Source organism: Venturia canescens, chromosome 4 (genome assembly GCF_019457755.1).
Source record: "Venturia canescens isolate UGA chromosome 4, ASM1945775v1, whole genome shotgun sequence".
Taxonomy (NCBI): Eukaryota; Metazoa; Arthropoda; class Insecta; order Hymenoptera; family Ichneumonidae; genus Venturia; species Venturia canescens.
The window spans coordinates 15167176-15185770 of record NC_057424.1 but is presented as its reverse complement, the minus strand read 5'-3'; the positions used below and the strand labels follow the sequence as shown (position 1 = coordinate 15185770).

The window sequence follows — 18595 nt, the reverse complement described above, 5'->3', positions numbered from 1 at the left end:
AACGAACCTTTCAAGCTCCATTCGTCGATATCCCCAAGCATCGCAGGGCACGATTCGCCGCATTTTTTCTCGCGTGCATCGATAATATACACACATCCGTATGACTGTGTACATATTCCCGTCTAGTCCTCTTAATTCGCTCTCTCTCTCTCTGATAGTTTTCCCTTCGTTCGTTCAGACCGGAGCTATTCCCTTTCTGGGCCTCGTGTGCATGGCTCTCTGATAACACCCCTCGAGACGAGACGTCACTTGAACACACACCCTGGCGCATACGTCGTCGTCGTCGTCGACGACGACCCTCGGCGACCCGACCTCCAGGCGGCCCCGTCGGTCGGACTACAAGTTCGCCGGAACACGTATGCGTTGTCGGTAGAGCCTGGCCAGCACGTACACAGCCACGTCGAGCGAGAATATTCGTGGACACGCGGGAAGGAAAGAGAGACGCTAAATCTGTGTGGGTGAAATCGCACCCGTGGACGAGCAGCCTCGTGTGCGTGGGTATCTCAGCACGCATTATTCAGCTGGTAAAATTAATAGGGGCGCATAACTCGAGCTGCGAGAAATGTGGGATCACGATCCAACGCCTTTTCCATCCTCAGTTGCCAACAAATTAATGTGAACGTAAGCTCGAGTCTGCCGTATGCATTGATGCGATACAGAGGGACGTAATTCGTAGTGTTTAGCATGAATAATGATGATGGTTCAGCCCTTTTAAGTCTTATTGACCATTACAGTTTGCTGTGTGTATGGGACACTAAATTTGTCGAATACGCGCGTATATGCATGTGCATATAATGCTGCACATTCATGCAACTGCTGCATTAGCATGCTCCGAGTGACGGAATAACGACGCATCTCGCTCTATCCGACCTCAAATCACATTTGCTCTTTCTCTCTCGCTCTCCATCGACGTATCGCCCTTTCTCAGTCTCTGTCTTCCTCTGTCCTCGTAACACTGCTGCTGCTGCTGCTGCTGCTGAAGTTATCGGTCTCCGTTTCTCTCAGCCCTGGCCCTCCTCACTGACGTAACTACCTCCCCCCGCCCCCGCTGCCTCTCTCGGGGTCGTTCTCTCGCTCTCTCTGCAATTCCACGTATCCCTGGAGGCTTCCCTGAGGATTCACGCCCTTCCTCGTCCCTTTAACCCTTCCCGAGAAGCTCGGAGTGCATTTAATCATCACGACGATCACGTTTCAGTGCCGATGGGACCAATAGTTACGATAAGACCCCCATAGACAGAAGGGGGAGCCCCCCACACACGGGGAATAAGTGCAAGGACCGAGTCGAAGCAAGACTCGGTTTGTGCTTTATGTTTTTTTTCCCCTCCCTCGCTTTATCGTGGCGAACAATGAAATTTTATCATCTACCATTTCTTCGTTCTCGCGTGTCACGCGTTAATACGTTAGTTCCAATGTATTTATGGCTGTGTTAATGCGATAGGCATTCCCTCCAATCGTAATATATAAATACGGAGGCGTGCTCGTTAAGAGGGCTTTTTTACGTTCGGACGTCACGCCAACTCTCGTTTGCAAATATACAAACGTGTATAGACGCTACTCAAGAGACTTGTACTTATCGAAGAAAATCTTTCGAGGTTTCTCCGCAACGCACGAACTTTTATTACGAACTATTGACGAAGAATCTGGAAAAAGTCAATTATTCTACTTCCTTGTAACAATAACGCTCTCAAACTCCCGAGGTTTCATTATAACGATTAACGAAAGTTTCAACTCCTGTAATAGAGTACTCGGAACGCGATGCTGGCTCGAATACTCGGAAATCTTTTTCCGAGGGTATGACCATTTGAGCTGCATCGTTTTCGCAGTCGCCTATTTCGTTGCTGGCCAGAACGATGCAAAGATGCGAGATCGTATCTGCCAAACAATATTCAAAGCGAAATTCGTTTTTTACAATTAATACGAGCGCGAGTTGGCTCGGGAATTTGTTGCTGTTTGTTCCCAGTAAATTAAGGAGCGCGTGGACTAAAAATTCTAACAAAAAACAGGGACGATAGAATCGGAAATTTTTCAAGAGGCCGTGTTCTACGTCGTGTTTTTTTTTCTTCATCGATAATTCAAGGAGTTATGCCTCGTAATGGCCCATAAAGTTTAACGATTGCTTATTTTAAAGATTTTAGCGATGAGTACGCGCCGCGCGGACACAGAATTTCACGAGTATGAGAAACAGAACCGAGAGGACCGGGATTTTGTATGACCAGCGGAGAAGGCGAACCTCGCGGCGTACATGCACCGAGGTTTGTACGTACGAGAATGCTGAACTGGTGAAACGGTACCTAGACACCGTAACAACAAACAAAGTCGGTATAACAGCAAACGCTGGAGAGCAAGCTCGATGCAGCGATGCATCCTCTCTTAGAAAACAACAAAAATGTGTGGGAGAGAAAGGAAGAGGGAGAGAGAGAAAGAGAGAGAAAAGGAGGAGGCAAGATAAAGAGAGCGAAAGAAAGAAAGAGGTGGAAGAAATATAGAAAACAGCATCTTGTGTCAGTGTGCGCATACAGCAAACTCAACGACGCGATTCGCCAGCCTCTCGCTCTGTTCTAAGAAATATTAGAAAGTTTTCCTCGGAAAAACGCCCGGGAGAATGAGACACGGGTACGAGGAAGGCTGTAAAAAGTTTTGAAAAAAGTATCGTTCTTATTTGAAAAAAAGGAAATGAAAAAAAAAAAAAAATGGATAAATGTTTCAAATTAAAATTTGCAAATTGCTTCCTCAAGATGGCCAAGATATGCACGATGCTCAAAGCTTACTCTATTACGAAGCCAAAATGAAAAATATATAGCACCTCATAGAGTAAGCTTTGAGCACCGTGCATCTTGACCATCTTGAGGAAGCAATTTGCAAATTTCAATTTGCAGCGTTTTTTTTGTATACAAGGAAATAATGTATTTTCTCTACCTTCTTTTACGACGACGCTGAAGTTTGCAACGTTGGAGTCCAACGAACTGAACGAAAAAAAAAAAAAAAAAAAAACATTTGTAATTTACCAATCATTTATTTCAAGAGTGTAGGTTGAAAAACTACAAATTTCAAATTCACCAGGCAATAAAATTGAAGATTTACTGAAATTATTCGAGTTTTTTTACATCGTTTCGTTGGACTCCAACGTTGCAAACTTCAGCAGCGTCTTTTACGAACTTTAATCTATCTCTTTGTTTAAATCCATAAAAAACAACTGAATGACGAACCATCGGAAAAAACAGTTTGGAACTTTCAATTTTCATTGTTTTTCTATTTACATTGAAATTAAATAATTCCAACTACTTTGCTGGAAAGTATAGAGGAAGTACAGACTTATACACAATATCATACAAAATTTCCAAAAATTCAAGCGGTTAGACGATTTTTTGAAAAACTCATATTTTCGTAAAATTCAAAATGTCATAAAATTTAAACCGCTCAACCGATATTCCCCAAATTTAATACCAACCTTCCTATTATGATAGTCTGTTTATAAAAAAAAAATGATTAATAAATCTCTAAATTTTCGAAAGTTAGAGCGTCGACACCATTTTTATGAAAATTTCAAAACGTCGTCTCGTATTTTTTTTTTCAAATTCTGATAAAATTATCAGAGAATGAAAAGCTTGTATAGATTAACATTTGTACAAAACGGTAGCCCTGTATCTCAAACCGTTTCCGAGTTATAAACGTTTGAATTTTGCAGTGCCATAACACACACACACACACACACACACACACATCCGGACATTTTTTCTAGATATGATTTTTCGATGTTTTGGAAGATTTTGAGCACATTGACATTGAAAACTGGAAAAAAAATGTTTCATCGTCAGAAAGCTTCCTCTATGAGGAGGCAAAAAAGAAAAAATATCTTGAAACAATCCCCGAAGCAATGACTCATCAATGCGAAGGTACATTTTCGACACGCGTTTACCAGCAGGCACGCAAGATTGATAAAGTGTTCTCCCGATTGAAAGACGCATCGCTTCGACGACACTAACTCTACCGAAGCTAATCGAATTATCTAGTCGAGCGAATTTTCGAAGTGCTTCAAAAGCTCAGAAGCACTGGAGCCAGCTGAATTTCATATTCCCAAACAAGAGCCAATGACGAAGAATATTTGTTGTTTTTCTCGTCTGCTCCACCCTAATTTAACAAATGATCAATTAATTCTCACTCCATTTTCCAAGGATGAGATCCACGTCGGAGTTTATGACCCGCGAGTTATCGTAATTTATCAGCGGTTTGAAAATTGCCTTGCTATATCCCATTGCCCCGGAGTGAAAAGCTGATGCGAAAATTCCTCCATTGTTGGTGTCCAACGAAAGGACAAAGGTCTCGGAAAAGCCTGGAAAAACTCGATCCAATATAAATGGATACGCCGGAGCGAGAAAAAAAAACGCGGGAGAGCATTACCATCGCCTGGGATCATGGATATATGGAGCTACCACTTGAACAATTGGCCGATTATTATCGGGCGTGACGCTTAATAAATATGCAATAAGAACTCGAGCGACTATAAACGTACAAAAATAGGGGAAGCCTCTGTAACGAGAGAGTTCGAGCATACAACGGCTCCGGAAACGAAATGCTTATGAGATATTCATGCTTTTACCAGGCTCTGCATTCACGGACAAAAAAATCCGATTAATTAAGATTCATCGGAAGATTTACAGTTGGAAAATATTGGAAAATATATTGACCGTGAAAATGGCAACTTACCGACGTAATCCTGACGTAAATATGACCAAAGGACACTGCATTTCTATCGAAATTACTCTGAACAAAACTTAAGGTAGATGGGTGAATATTCGCTATTCAAGGTTACGTAGTTTAGCAGCAAATTAATTATCGAATATCGACTTTTCTGGCACTCGTCGCTCCGGCACACGAAAGTCGTACACGCGTGGAAAGTTATTGAATTTTTTCATCAGTTATATCCAGGATTTCGTAGAAAAAAATCGATCCTTGTATTTCGTGGATATTCAAGAATACATACGTATTGTAAATCGGCTGAAATATTGTAAAATATCTGACGAGAAATCATTCGAATTACGCGACAAATGGATTGGTAGCGTTTGGCAACGCTGCGTTCAATATCCGTCGACACGTGACGTCAGTTCGTCCTTTCGCTCGTATTTTGTCGTTCGTTTGCTTCGTCACGTTTGTTTTTGTCAGTTTGTTACAAAACAGCAATTTTTATCCCAGTAAACTTTTTAATCCTTCATTTTTTCATTTTCCTCCACTACGATACGACTTTGAACAGTAAGCTCGCTTCGTAGCCTATGAAAATTATAAACAACAAAACTGACAGCGGGACATGGACAGCAGCGGCAGCTTCTGCACGACGCTAGTCAAAATGAACTCTTCAATCGTTGTTTTTTCTAATAAAACTGTATAAAAATGTTATTTTGTTATTTCAAAGTATAAGTTTCGTCTTCTGCAACTTTCGTGCAACAAAACTGACAGCGGGACATCGACAGCAGCGGCGCAGCTGTTGCACGACGCTAGGTCCAAATGAACTCTTTTTTGTAATAAAACTGTATAAAAATGTTGGTTCCCTACCGACAATATTTCTAAAACAATAAAATAATTATTTCAAAGTAAATTTTCGGAAAATATCGGTGATGCAAAGATCACGCGGCCCCGTCGCCCATCAAGTTCGAAAAAAAAGTGAGATTTGCGTTCAAAGTCGAAATATATCGAGTTGATATAAAACTGAGAGAGGGAAAGTTACGAAATGAATGAAAACGCAATTGGGGAGGAGGAGGGTAGTGAAAATTCCAAAAAACTACGTAACAGCAAAGTTTTCCATTGAGATTGCGCACGAGTTTTTTTTCAAGAGGATATTGCAAGTTGCGGTGTGTGTCTGTCTCCCAGATTCGCCCCGAGCGAATGCTCGGGTTGACGGCCGTTAGCGAAGAACAGCGCGAGCCTGTAACGAAAGACGCGAAGTACACGTATACACAAATAATGGCCATGCGTTTGGTACGAGAAGGGCGTACGAGGTGGGTGCTCGAGTAGGATTTTCGTGTCGTTTTGACGAGGCGAAGAATGGGGATCCGTGTGTACAAGACTCGGTTGTATATACGCGTAGCGAGAGGAGGTCGGAGATCGCACCGAGATCGGCGAGCGATGCACGAGCGATGAAAAGAGAGAAAAAGGAAGGGGCGAAGAGGGGGAGAGAGTCGAACAAGAGAAAGAGCAAGAAAGTCGCAGTTCCTTTGGAGATAGAGAGAAACTGGTTGTAAAAAAAAAGGACAGAGAGTTCAATGACTTTGATGATTTTGTTTACGAAAACAGCGTTGAGCAAACGAGGTCGACCTTCGGGCACGGAGTGTGTGTGTGTGCGCGCGTGTGCGTTTGACAGATCGCAGCTTGACCGTGCGTGGGCACAGCCGGAATCCATTTAACGAGAATAGACAACAGACGGAAAGTGCTCTGCTGGCTCTATTGAAGATCGAGAGATAAACGTCAAACGTATGAGCATAGTTACGTGATGAAGACTCTTCGCACCTTTCTCGCCGTATGAAAGCCAAAAAAGAGGGGGGGGGGGGGGGGGGGAGAGAGATCAATTGGATGGAGCTGTTCGCGAAGGAGCCACCGTAACCTTAACACGACTCGAGCTGAGGTCGCGGTTGAACGATAACGTTGACTCTCGGCGACGAGGAACATGGACGTAATGTCAAAAATTCAAAACTCTAATGAAGCCAAACACGTTTTGGAAACCAGTTGCATTAAAACGATCTTCAACACACATTTGTCGAGTTTCAAGACTTTTTACTCGTATTTCACGATCGTGCCGGTGTACGGAAGCTCTCAAGGGACGGGATGATAGTTTTACGTCCGAATTCTCAAGTTTATGGGTTGAATCCCCTTCGTTATCTCTCTAACCCGCGGACACGCCGTCGGGTCAGCCGAGTCAAGCTTATTTAGCTCTGAAAGCCGAAAACTATAAAACGGAAGGAGAAGAGAAATCGGAAAAAAGTACGAGCCAGGAGCACTATAAATCCCGGGGCATTATTATCGAGTGAAAAAAATCATTCGGCACACCTGGCGAGAAGTGAGCACCCACTTATTGTTTCATGGGCTCATTTTCTCGTAACTGTGACGCCATAAATCAACGAATCCCGACTTGCTCAAATCCTTCTCCCCCCGGGCGTCCCCCTCGCCGCGGCGGCCGGCCTCTTTCACTCCGGTAAACTCGTAAATCGTTGAATCTACTTTGCCGAGCCAGGCAAACTGGGAATGCCCGTTTCCGGCGGTCCACTTCATTTCCGTCGGCCCTTCTCTCCCCCCCCCCCCCCCCCCCCCCCTTCCTCAACTTCCCTATCAAACTGCCCGAAAATCGCCCCGCGCCTCCAGCCCGCGAATCAGTATTCGCGCGTCTACCTGTGACGTACATTCGCGTTATATTTGCCTGCTCCCGCCGCTCTCTGCCGGCCTGAAATCCCCATTTCGTATGCCAATCCGGTTGTCCCCCTAAATCCTCGCGATATTACCAATTATCCTGTCGAGTACGATGCTCCAATGTTCATACATAAACGACAATCTACAAAGAGCGAGAGAGAGGGACACACTGAAAGGGATTTCGAGCCATAAAATGCCTCAAATGAATGTGTACGAATATGCGAGCTAAATTGATATGTTCGATCGTTCTCTGCTCTCTTACGTGCACAGGGTGCCTCGCAGCATCATTTTGTATCACGGAATTCACGGACGTGCCCCCAATAATCACACGCCATTGCTCTCCTCGATTAGGATCTTCGAAAGTGGGGGAAAATGACAAAAGCAACGAGAAACAACCTCGGACTCTCCGATCCCAAAATTCACTACTCACAAGTGTGGGCTCGAGCTCCGCTCGGGGGCCACCCCGTATACGTTTATGAGCATCCGTACAGCCAGGCCCAAAACATTTTCAACGATTGATTATATCTCGAATATAATAATATCGAATAGACATTTTCATTTATTCTTGCCGCCACCCCTCAATAACGATCCCTCCCACTTATATTGATCGTAACTTACGCATAATGGCCATTGATCCATGACAAATGGCGCATTTGTCCATTCGGCAAAGCCATCCAACGAAATATTGATGCGAGAGACATTCCAAAGACCGCTGTCCTCCTCGTACGTCGAGAGATAAATTTTCAACGACTATTACGAATTTATGCAGCTTTCGAATCCTACGAACGTTGTTCGTGGTCAACATCGTACTGGACGCTGGTCAAATGAGTGTGCTAAATTTTCGCAATTCTTTTAGTCCAAATTTGATGCGCCAATGAAACGTAACTTTAGTGAATTCGTATCCGAGTCTGCCGGGTGGGGATCAAATGTTGGAATGACTGAAATTTCGAACAGCTAAAATCTCGAGTTTATAAACTTCGAATAATAATGTGGAGACAGATAGATTCGACTAGAGCTTTGAATGCCGAAAATAAATAAAGCAGAAACTGCAAGGTTCGAAGCACGTTTACATCGGAAAATAGAATGTAACAATCGCCCATAGGACGATGACTGAAATATCGATTTTTCGAAAATTCGACTATCACTCTTTCGATTCATAAATTACTAGAGTCAGCGATACTGTGAAAATTCACAATTTTGAAAATATAATAACGAAAGACCAAATATAACTGAGGTTGAAATACTGAAACACCAAAAAGTCGAACAGTCAAAATAGCGAAACGTTGGAAAGTCGATCGATCGAAATAAAGAAATGCAGCGGAGCTCCAAATACACGCGTCTCATTCACTCACTTACTCAAACCGGTGATCTTCAATTTTAAACATCGCCATTTTGACTTTCGCCTTTCCGAGCTACCGCTATTCCGCATATCTAAGTTTTATAAACTCGAAAAATTCACTTTCGATTTTTTGCTCCTCTATATTCTGGTCTGTCTGTAAAACAATTACTCTCCATTTTGAATTGGAAAATATGAACTTTTGACATTCGGATGGTCTGTTAAAATTGCATTCGAAATGAAAACTATTGAAATATATATTTTCGGGTAAATACGAATTCAAAGAAGGAATTTTTGATTAAACACGCAATCTGCAGAATAGTCGATCGGGAATGAGAATTTCGAATTACTTATTTTTCTCAAAACTGATATGACAACTTTTAAAATTTCGAAATATCGACCATTCTACAATTCAGTTATTCGATATATTGAACCCCACCCGAGCCTGCCTCGTTACCAAAAACGAGTGAAAAAGCCATTTTTTTTGAGATATCTGTCAAAGAATAATCCCCAATTTCCCATCGGTTTTCATGATTTCATTGAGTTCCTCAAAATATTCGTGACAACTCGTCACGTTGCGATTCCGAGCGTGTCATTTCGAGATATTTGCACGTGTTATTTCCAGCGCTCACTTTTTACACACTTTTATGTATGTAATCGTAAACGCGCTTGAAACGTGTGACTTTTAGCACTTTTACTCGTTTTTTCGCGTAGTCTGTGATCCGCTCGATGCCTAGAAATTTACACGCATAAAGAGCGTTATTCCGAAGCTTGGACTTCGAGATCGAAACAAACATTCGCCGTGTTCGAATATTGCTTTGAACCACGCAAAAAAACGTTTGTGAAATTTGGCACCGCCTACGACTGCAGTTTCCAGCTCAAACAGCAGGGAGATTCCTCAGAGGAATCCATTATATTGAAGGTAATGAAATAACCGTTTCGAGACGTTTCGAGTCGCGGTTGTGAAAAGTGTCTTTAGCGCGTACGGAATTCCTCGTACCTTAATACGTACACGTTTGTTCATATTTCCATAACGCATCGACCCCGGTCTCGTATGACGGAGCGTACGCTTCACGGAGGTTCGAGCTCCGAGGGAGCTGGTGCTCGTAAAGGCGCGCGATTCCGACGAGTTAATATTACAAAAGCCGCACTCGCCGGATCTCTCTGTGATTGTTAAAAATCGATACGTCCTCACGAGTGTGTAAGTTTTCTTGGGAGTCGCGGTATACGATATCCTTACGGTTGTTCTGTAGCTCTCTGATCTCTTATTTCGTGGCCCTGGAGAGAGACTCGAGAGAGCGAACGAATTGATTTGCGATGCGGAGCGCGCTCGTAACGCGCGCGCCACCAACGGGCGAAGACGCGGAGAGAAACATACGTTTTTTCCTACTCATTATACTATTTCGTTCACGAGCACCGGTCACGAGATACGCCTCACATACGAGCTCGTGAATTATTGGGATACCGGTGCACGCTGGAACGATAGGAAAAATAAAAAAACGCTGGAAATATTGAAGCGAAAGAAAACGAGAATTATGTGCGAGGCGTGTGGACATTTTCCTAATCTACCTTCCTCATTACCAGCAGCGTTGGCTGTTGAACAAATTTACGAGTCGTTTTGTAAAATTACATCAACAGCAGGAATTTTGTTCGTTTGGGAAATAATGCGGGAGTTATGGATCTTGTTGATTTTCGACGTGTCAACGATCGAGGCTGGCGAAAGTGTCGGGTTCTCGAGGCTGAATTTCATGCTGCACTTACGAAAAAACGAGTCGAGCGAATTGCTTTTTCTTCCTCTTCGTTTTTTTCTTCCGTCTTCGTTTCGAAATGTGCTGATTAGAAGCCCGAAGCGTCTACGCTCCGGAATAAATAAATGAATATTCCTCGTGGGAATGAATAACAGTTTTTATTTTCAAGGATTGTTCGTACGTGTGTCGGGCTTTCAAGGTCGTAGAAAGACGCTCCTCTGTTTCCCGACCTCCCTATGATCTCTTTGCTTCACTTCTAGTGAGATACTCTCTCGCTGAAGAAGAGACGTCTAAAAAAAGAGCTACGGCAGATTGGTTCCAATCTGGTCTCTTACGTGCGCTCCTCATTCTTTCTCCAATGTTTTTACACTCTTGGAGCAGCGAGGAGTATCTCGAGAGGCTCAAATTGAACACTCGCTTAATTTTCAACGAACGAAACAGCTCGCCTTGTTATGCGTGCAATCCACGTGATTGTCCTACGTAACGGAACAGAAAAAAACTAGTTATGATCGCGTTTGCCTGGCTGCCTCTATCTCTACGTTCTTCAAATGTCACATGAATAGTCATGAAGACCTAATTTCAGAATTAGATTTCATTCAACAGCTGCTGCTGCTGCTGCTGCTGCTGCTGAACGTACCAAACGGAAATGCGATTTTCTTAGGAAATAAAAATATCCATGGAAACTCAACGATGTCAAGGTCAATTGACTTTAAAGTTATTATGTTTCGCTGAAAAAAAGCAGTCGCGTCGTACGATTTCTGTTTTCCTCGCCTCGTACCTTCGTATGAGACGTAAAAAAACAAATCCGAGTCCACTTATTAAGGTATTCCTTTCACGAACCCGAATATTCTACAAACAACTGTCTTTAAATAACAGTAAAGTAAAAATGCGTGCGTATAGACGGCCAAATTTCAGGTTAGGTTATCCAACATTTAATAAATAAAGAATGAAAAATTGAAAAATCCATCATCACTATACGTTTCTACTGAATAATTCATTTGCTAAATAATTCTAAATTCCTGACACAAACTGTCCCACAGATAGAAGAAATGTGAGGAATCCATAGCAACAACGAAAATAAAGGGTTCATAAAAATAAATGCTCAAGAGATATTAACGATAGAAGATGGAAATCAGAGACTAGAAATCAGTCGAAATTTCGAGTGCCCCAATTTGCGTCACTAAGAAATACGCTCATGCGAAAGGTACCTTAAAATGATCCCAAAGGGTAGATTTTTTAACGTGCAATCGATGAAACAGGTTCGCGGAGCTTGACGTGAAAATCCACCTAATCGAAAGACAAATATTTTCATGCTCGTCCTATGTTTCGACGGATTTTAGTCACATCGAATATGTTGCTACTTTTATCGCTTGAATCGTTATCAGGTTCGAATAATGTATGTGTTGGAAAGTTCGAATGAATAAAGTTTGATGGAAATGATTACAGTGCGAGTGTGTCTATGGTCATGTCTATTATTGCGATAAAAAAAAGTCTACGTTTACATTGTACAGCGAGGCATAAGTTTGGGTGCAGCACGAACGCTAATCATTGACTTTCACGCAATGTAATAAAACCGTCAGAGCAGTCGTGTGTTGCGTACACTGTCACAGTTCGTTCAGTCACATTTAGATACAAGAAAAATCGTCCGTTTCGTGGCTGAATTCACTTTTTTCTTCTCGACAGTGACAGAACGTCTCTCAATCGCGTGATCCTCGGACAAAATGCCAATGAGATTCTCCGACCCAATGAGAAAACGCTCTGTGCGTTCGTCCTTGCGTTTTTCTCAAGGGTGAGAATTTAGACACGAAGATTTCGCGCATCGTGGCTCATCCCGAGACTCGTAATCGGTTTATTGAAGACAAAAAATACAATAAATTCGTTATCGTCCCTCTACGAGATTTCTTGGCATCATTTTCATTCGTCAAAGTCAAAGACCGAAAATATCGTTGCATTCGAGGGAATAAATCGCTGTCGAGTGACTGAGAATTTGCAATTCCGAGGGTGTGTCGTGACTAGAAATTTGAAGGAACGAAACTCTTGAAGCGAGTCATGAAATAAATCGTTGAAGCATCAAATCTTCCGGTGACTGTGAAACGGTTTTTCGTGATAGCAAAAAAGGGACTTTGTGTATGGCACTTTCTTATTAAATCGATACGACGGCGTCCTGTGTTACGAGGTAAAGGTGTTGAGAAAATTGCGCTCGTTATCGTCGCGTTTCTCGCGGCAGTGCCGTCACTCTGTTATCTTCAAAGTCATGAACGATGTGAGAAAAAAGGAAATAGAAAAGGGCCGAAAAAAGGGAGAATCGAGGGAAGACAGGAGAGCGAATTGATGCAAGAAAGCCCGGCTTCGAGAGAGCACGTGACGAGCGCTCCGTAGAATCTTAGTCAGCGCTATCTCGCTCCGCGCATCTCTCGAAAGTAGCACGGATAATAGCGATCTTCGTTTCGCGGTTTATTTTAATGTTGATTGCGTCGACCCACTTCGGTGCGAACAATAAGAAGTATTTTCTACGGGAAGCACCGGAGAAAAAGCGTCGCGAACGCCATATTTTCTACACCTTCAATATTTTTATGGTCTTCGACTGCACGGCTCGCGGAATCGTCAAAATATCGGTTTTCCTACGTAAATAAAAGCTCGATAAAAACATATCGATTTTCCCAATCGTTCGGGGCCTTACGGAACGTTAATTGAGGAGTGAATGACAAAAATTTAGCGAACACATTGACGTCCGTACTGGATCATTTGAAGTTGGTGCGTTAAGCACGAGACAACGCTCGTTCATTGTTTACCGCAATTAATTGGATCGACGCGTCAACAAGTTTTCGACATCGCGATTATCAAACCCGTGTAATGTAGAAGAGACTTGATGTGTCTCCGGCGAGCAGAAGCCCGAGAAAACCGGTAAACAATGCGGTGGCTCGGAGGTTCGAACTTTCCGAGGCTCGTAAAATCCGTGCGAGTATCTGGATCTCAAATGTTTCCCCATTGTGCACCACTACGAGATTTATTCTCTCCTGAATTTGCCGTTCTTTCCGCTCCCGAGTCCTACCGAGCTCGGACTAGATTCATTTTTTTCAGAGTAACTAAAAAGCCCAATCGGATTCGACTCGTCGTCAGAGATTCGCGATTTCGAGATCCTAAAAAGTCCCGAAGCAAAGACGGTGCTGCCATTCGTCCGGGGGAGTAGCAGCAACCTTGCCAAAAAACCAGCGAAAACACGTTCGTGATGATAGAGCGTGTCGCAACCGCCCCTTTTCGGGGGGATAAATAAACAAATGCAAAGAAAAAGCACGACCCGACTCATCGGGGGCTCTCCGGCAGGCATAAACACACAGTCGAAAAACGAGAAAAACAATGGGAACCGAGCCCACGAAGTTGGACAAAAGTGTAGAAGCCCTCCAACGTGTTTATTTTTTCCCCCAGCTAACGTGCATCGCCTCCGTGTATGAAACGGACGAAAACACGCACGAGCTTCTTCCGTCGATCATAATACATGCCTACGGAATAGAAGTAAGCAAAATATCGGTATGGACGTCACACCGCCGTGTATTACTTCGTGCATGCATATCGCGACAGCGACTAACGCGTGCGCGTGTCTGTGTGCGCAGAAAGTAAAATATACATTATAGCAAAGAGGTTCGAGTGTATAGTTTCGCTGCACGCGGAGGAGGAAAGGAGATTGAGGTTGAGTAAAGGTGAGGAGTAAAGATTGGTAAGAGGAGGATAAAGTAAACGAGTGTTGGAGAGGCAAACAGAGGCGGGAGGAGGGGGGGGGTTATGGAAAGAGTCAGCTCGTGCACACTGAACTCGGTACGTGAAAGGCGACGTCCTGCTGCCTGTTGACTCTCCTGTGGCAACCCACAATAGTGGGGTAATGAAAATAATAATAATTCTTATTATTATTGTCATTATTTTTATGAACACTATTGTTATTGTAGTAGGAATAATAATAATAGTATATTTTTAAATAAAACATGAGACCGAACCGGTCCTCGGTGCTGTAGAGGGAGCGGGGGATTCTCCAACGTTGCGCTCTCGTCAGCTGATCGTGAGAGAGCGAGCTCCGCACATCACGATTACGTGTATATACGTATATTCGTGTTTATAGATATACTCGTTTGATAAACTTAACACAAAGCGCACAGAGCGCACCTCCTCACGCGTTCTATTAGATTCGCGATGGCACACGACCTCGATTCCTCTCCCCCCCCCATGGTTCTTCCCAATTGGCCGGAAAATCGGTAAAGTGCATTTGAAATTTGAAGAAAAAGATTTTGTTGAGGAGCTCAAACGTCTCGACTCGTTGGCATTCTGAACGAATTTTATAAAGCTTTTTATAACGAAAATGACACTTTCGCTGCCGCGATGAGGAGACAGGAAATTGTAACGAAACGAAGAAACAATCTTGAGGAATAGCGTACAACGGAAATTTACCTCTCACAGCGGATTATAGAACTCCACGTGACTCAAGATTTCGTAAGTTCCATGGGGAAAAGTGCTGACGGAAGAAATACTCGGAGATCTAAACACTCGCCGGCTACTGCGGTGGATACACACGCGTCCGAAAGGGGATTTAGACCGTGGGGCGCGTCGAGTGGCAACGCGCTCGGAAGGGGAAAATAAAAATGGTCTACCGATCGCAGATTCAGCAACGGCTCAGTCAGCTGAGAGAACCGTCGTGATAGTTGTGCACAACACAACTTCACGTCCACCAACGGAAAATAACGGCTTCTCATCTCTCATTTATCCTGTTTTATGAGCCATTGGTTTTTAGCCCCATTTTAAAAGGGTAGGTCGATAAAATACCGCATGATTTCTCGATAAAATAAAATAACATTTGAAACTGAACGGATATTGACGGTAGGAAGAGGGAAACTCGCGTTAATCATTCAGGTTCGGCGCAATGATTATTTTAACTTAAAACTGAAACGTCAAATATTCCGAAAATTTAATGTTCCATTGCGATGACGAAATGACATATTCGTCGCCGTCCGCACAATCGACGGTCACAAATGTTCCTGAAATTGAAGTGGGAACCAAAGCACGAAAAGTTTATACTCGCGAGAGCACGTACGACTATTCGATTGACCGCAATTTTTTAGCTGCTTCGAGTGCGTTACATTCCTCCAGAAGCAACCGCTCGAATTTTGGACGCTCGTTTTTCACGTTATTGACAGAACGACGGTTGCGAGAATAACGAGAAAACAAATAAGTGAAAATATTTTTTGAATATTAAAAGAAGAATGTACCTCCTTTGGTAACTTGAATAATTCAATTTTTTTAATTATTCACCGAAATCTTCGTTACACCGGGACCGGAAATGTGCTGGACTCAACTAATTTCCCGGAAATAACGAAATAATGCAAGACACGAAATACACACTTCGTACACTCGACGAGTATTATGCGTGTACGAATTTCCTCGAATCGATTGTCAGTTTACATCCAACGGCTGTAAATAACCGCAAGTACGACTTGCGACGTTATCGGTTAATATTATAACAGCGAATAGACCGAGAAATATACGTGTGCCGAAGCATGTTATACACAATTCGTTCCACGAAACATTGACCGAAGGATGTCCTCGCTCCTCCGCCACCTCCCCTGTTCGAACTCACGAAAACAAAAATATTCGGTTCCTCAATTTTTTCGTCGAACTTCATGACCGTTTTCAACACTTTTTTAATCGATGTTGTCTGTTGCTCGAGAGAGATTGTTGAAATATTGTTTTCGACAATAATTCGACTTTTTGTTTGGTATCGTAGCGGGAGACGCGATGAAATACTCGAATTTTCAAAAGCTGTTCTATTCATAGAATGAAATTTAGTTGAATGACATTTTGAAGTTTCGTTTCCGGCGTTCGGGTGTTTTCAGCAATAATTTTAAGTGTGCTAAATATTTTTGTGAAAATATTCATACGCGGGAGGAAAACGGAATGAAATGAAATAAAAATTTGCGCTGTTCAATTTCATCGGAGACGTTATAAAATTCATCGTAATTCGGTAAACTCGAATGTTGGCCTCGCTCACGGAAATTCCATTTCACGCTCGTTACGATCATTTCGAATGCATGGAAATTATTATGATTCTAGGTTATTTAAGGAATTTAAAAAAGCATGAGAAAAAAATAAAAAAAAGATGGGACGATGCACCGGGCGTGAATTCCGAAAATTTATCGACGAAGAACTTCCGAGCACGCACGACCGCGCCATTAACGAATGAAATATCACGAGAATAAATGAGCGGCGAATAAAAAAGAATGGCACTAGGAAATGGAAAGACAAAAAAGGTGGGTGTGCGATATTATTCTTTTTTGTTGCTGCAGGATGATTTATTCGGTGCACTTTGGATCGTTTTTCGTGGGAGCATAAAAAAAAAAAAAAAAAGGCTCGCAAAATATTTCGTTGCGAAGAAACAAAAGAAGGGCAGTGGAAAATGATTTTCGTGTGTTTTCACCGCGCTATAGTTTTTGCGATCAAAAAGAATTCGATATTTCCGAAAGAGCCTGAAGCATTTGAGATAGCGATTTCAATTTTTTTTTTTTTTTTTTCGTTCGCGTGCGACGATTTAAAGCACTGAAAAGGAGAAATGCCTTGGGCCGTTTAACAGGAAACATATGAAGATGAAACGAAAAAAAAAAAGCAAAACAAAAAAGCGGAAAGAGAGAAAAAAGAAAAACGCAAAAAGGAAAGAAAGGAGCGTACGTAAAACCGGTCGCTCTGGCGCGTCTCTATCGTCAGCTGAGAGGCCAGCTGAAAGCCTATAGCAAAACTCACGAGCACATATAACCAGAAACACGAACACAATCTCACGCATAAATACACACGACCGGTGTTAACCTCGCGACAGCTCGGGTAAGCCCTTAGGAATAATTGAACATTTATCTGCGATCGATTTTTTGACATTACTGTACGACCGAACGCAACGCACAGTGAAACAAAAGAGATCGTCATCAAAGAAAAATAAGCATCGAAACATCACACTCGCGGTAAATACGGATATTTGTTCCTTACCTTGATATGTATACGTGTTTGTAAGTGTGCATCAGTGCATGTGTTTCATGATGGTCCTCGAATTGCATCGACGTCCCAATGTAAAACGTCGACGCGAAATAAAACAGCCAAATAAACAAGAAACAAGAGGATATTAAGGATGCGCGGAGGTGAAGTAAATTTTTCAAAACCACTCACAATGGAATCTTCCAGTAGACTGAAGCAAGAGAGAACCGGCGAGCCGTTCCTGCCCCCGTGCACACCCACAGTCACTCCGGACAATTACGAATTGTGTGTGTGCGTGTGTGCGTGTGTTTTCTTCTTTTTTTCTATCTTCCCTCTCGCTCTCTCTCTTTCTCTCCTCTTTCACTCGCTCTCGCTCTAGCTCTCTCCTATTTCTTCCTCTAATTCCTTCTTTCAACGTTGTTGTCAGGACCATGTAACGACGCGATGCACTCAACGAGATGCTGAGAAGAGCGAGATTAAACGCGAACACACTTGACCGTAAGACGCGCACGAACAGGATTTTTTTATTAGCGGAAAAAATACAGCGCCATGGACGCCGCTGACAGCACACACACATATGCACGCGCGCACGCGGCACAGAGAGCTGTCAGTCGCTCGCTCGCGCTCAGCTCGCTCCTCCGGTCCCTCTATACGCGCCAGTTTACCGACCGCGCAAACTCCCGCCATCTACCATCCAAATCTTTCAAACTTTCGCCTCTCGAGAGCCCGCCATTTGACCACCTAGCAACAGGGTCAATGTATATACCAATCTTCTATATATCTATACACATTGCTCTTGTTACGAACTCTACGGATAATATAAATATAATTGCCCGCTCCCGAGCACGTACATAAGTAACCTACCGCACTTCATTTTATATTCACCGTTTAAATATTGAAAAAGTGATTAAAACCGTTTTTTAATAATACAACTGATTAAGATAATGCTAAAAACAATCAATTATGTGTCAGCATCGCTATCACTGCGATTATTATGAGCGACGTGCAATACATTATCGTGGGGATGCAATTGTTCATTTTATTCCACGTTTCTCGATCCTCAAAATCAACGGAGAGCTTCTTTTGAGAACGACCAACGAAAAAAGTAGGTAAACAAACT

General features: G+C 42.8%; 1 protein-coding gene across 3 annotated transcripts in view; it reads right to left on the bottom strand.

Annotated features, from left to right (window-relative positions):
• The window catches only part of Sesn (Sestrin), a 167062-nt gene extending 149018 nt beyond the window's left edge, over positions 1–18044 (bottom strand). For 2 of the 3 annotated variants that reach the window (XM_043417160.1, XM_043417162.1), the window contains exon 1: positions 17491–18044. The gene's annotated coding sequence lies outside the window, so the exon portion shown is untranslated. The remainder of the gene's footprint in view (positions 1–17490) is intronic. The other variant, XM_043417161.1, reaches the window with a different exon arrangement.
• Between the last annotated feature and the right edge of the window lie 551 nt (positions 18045–18595).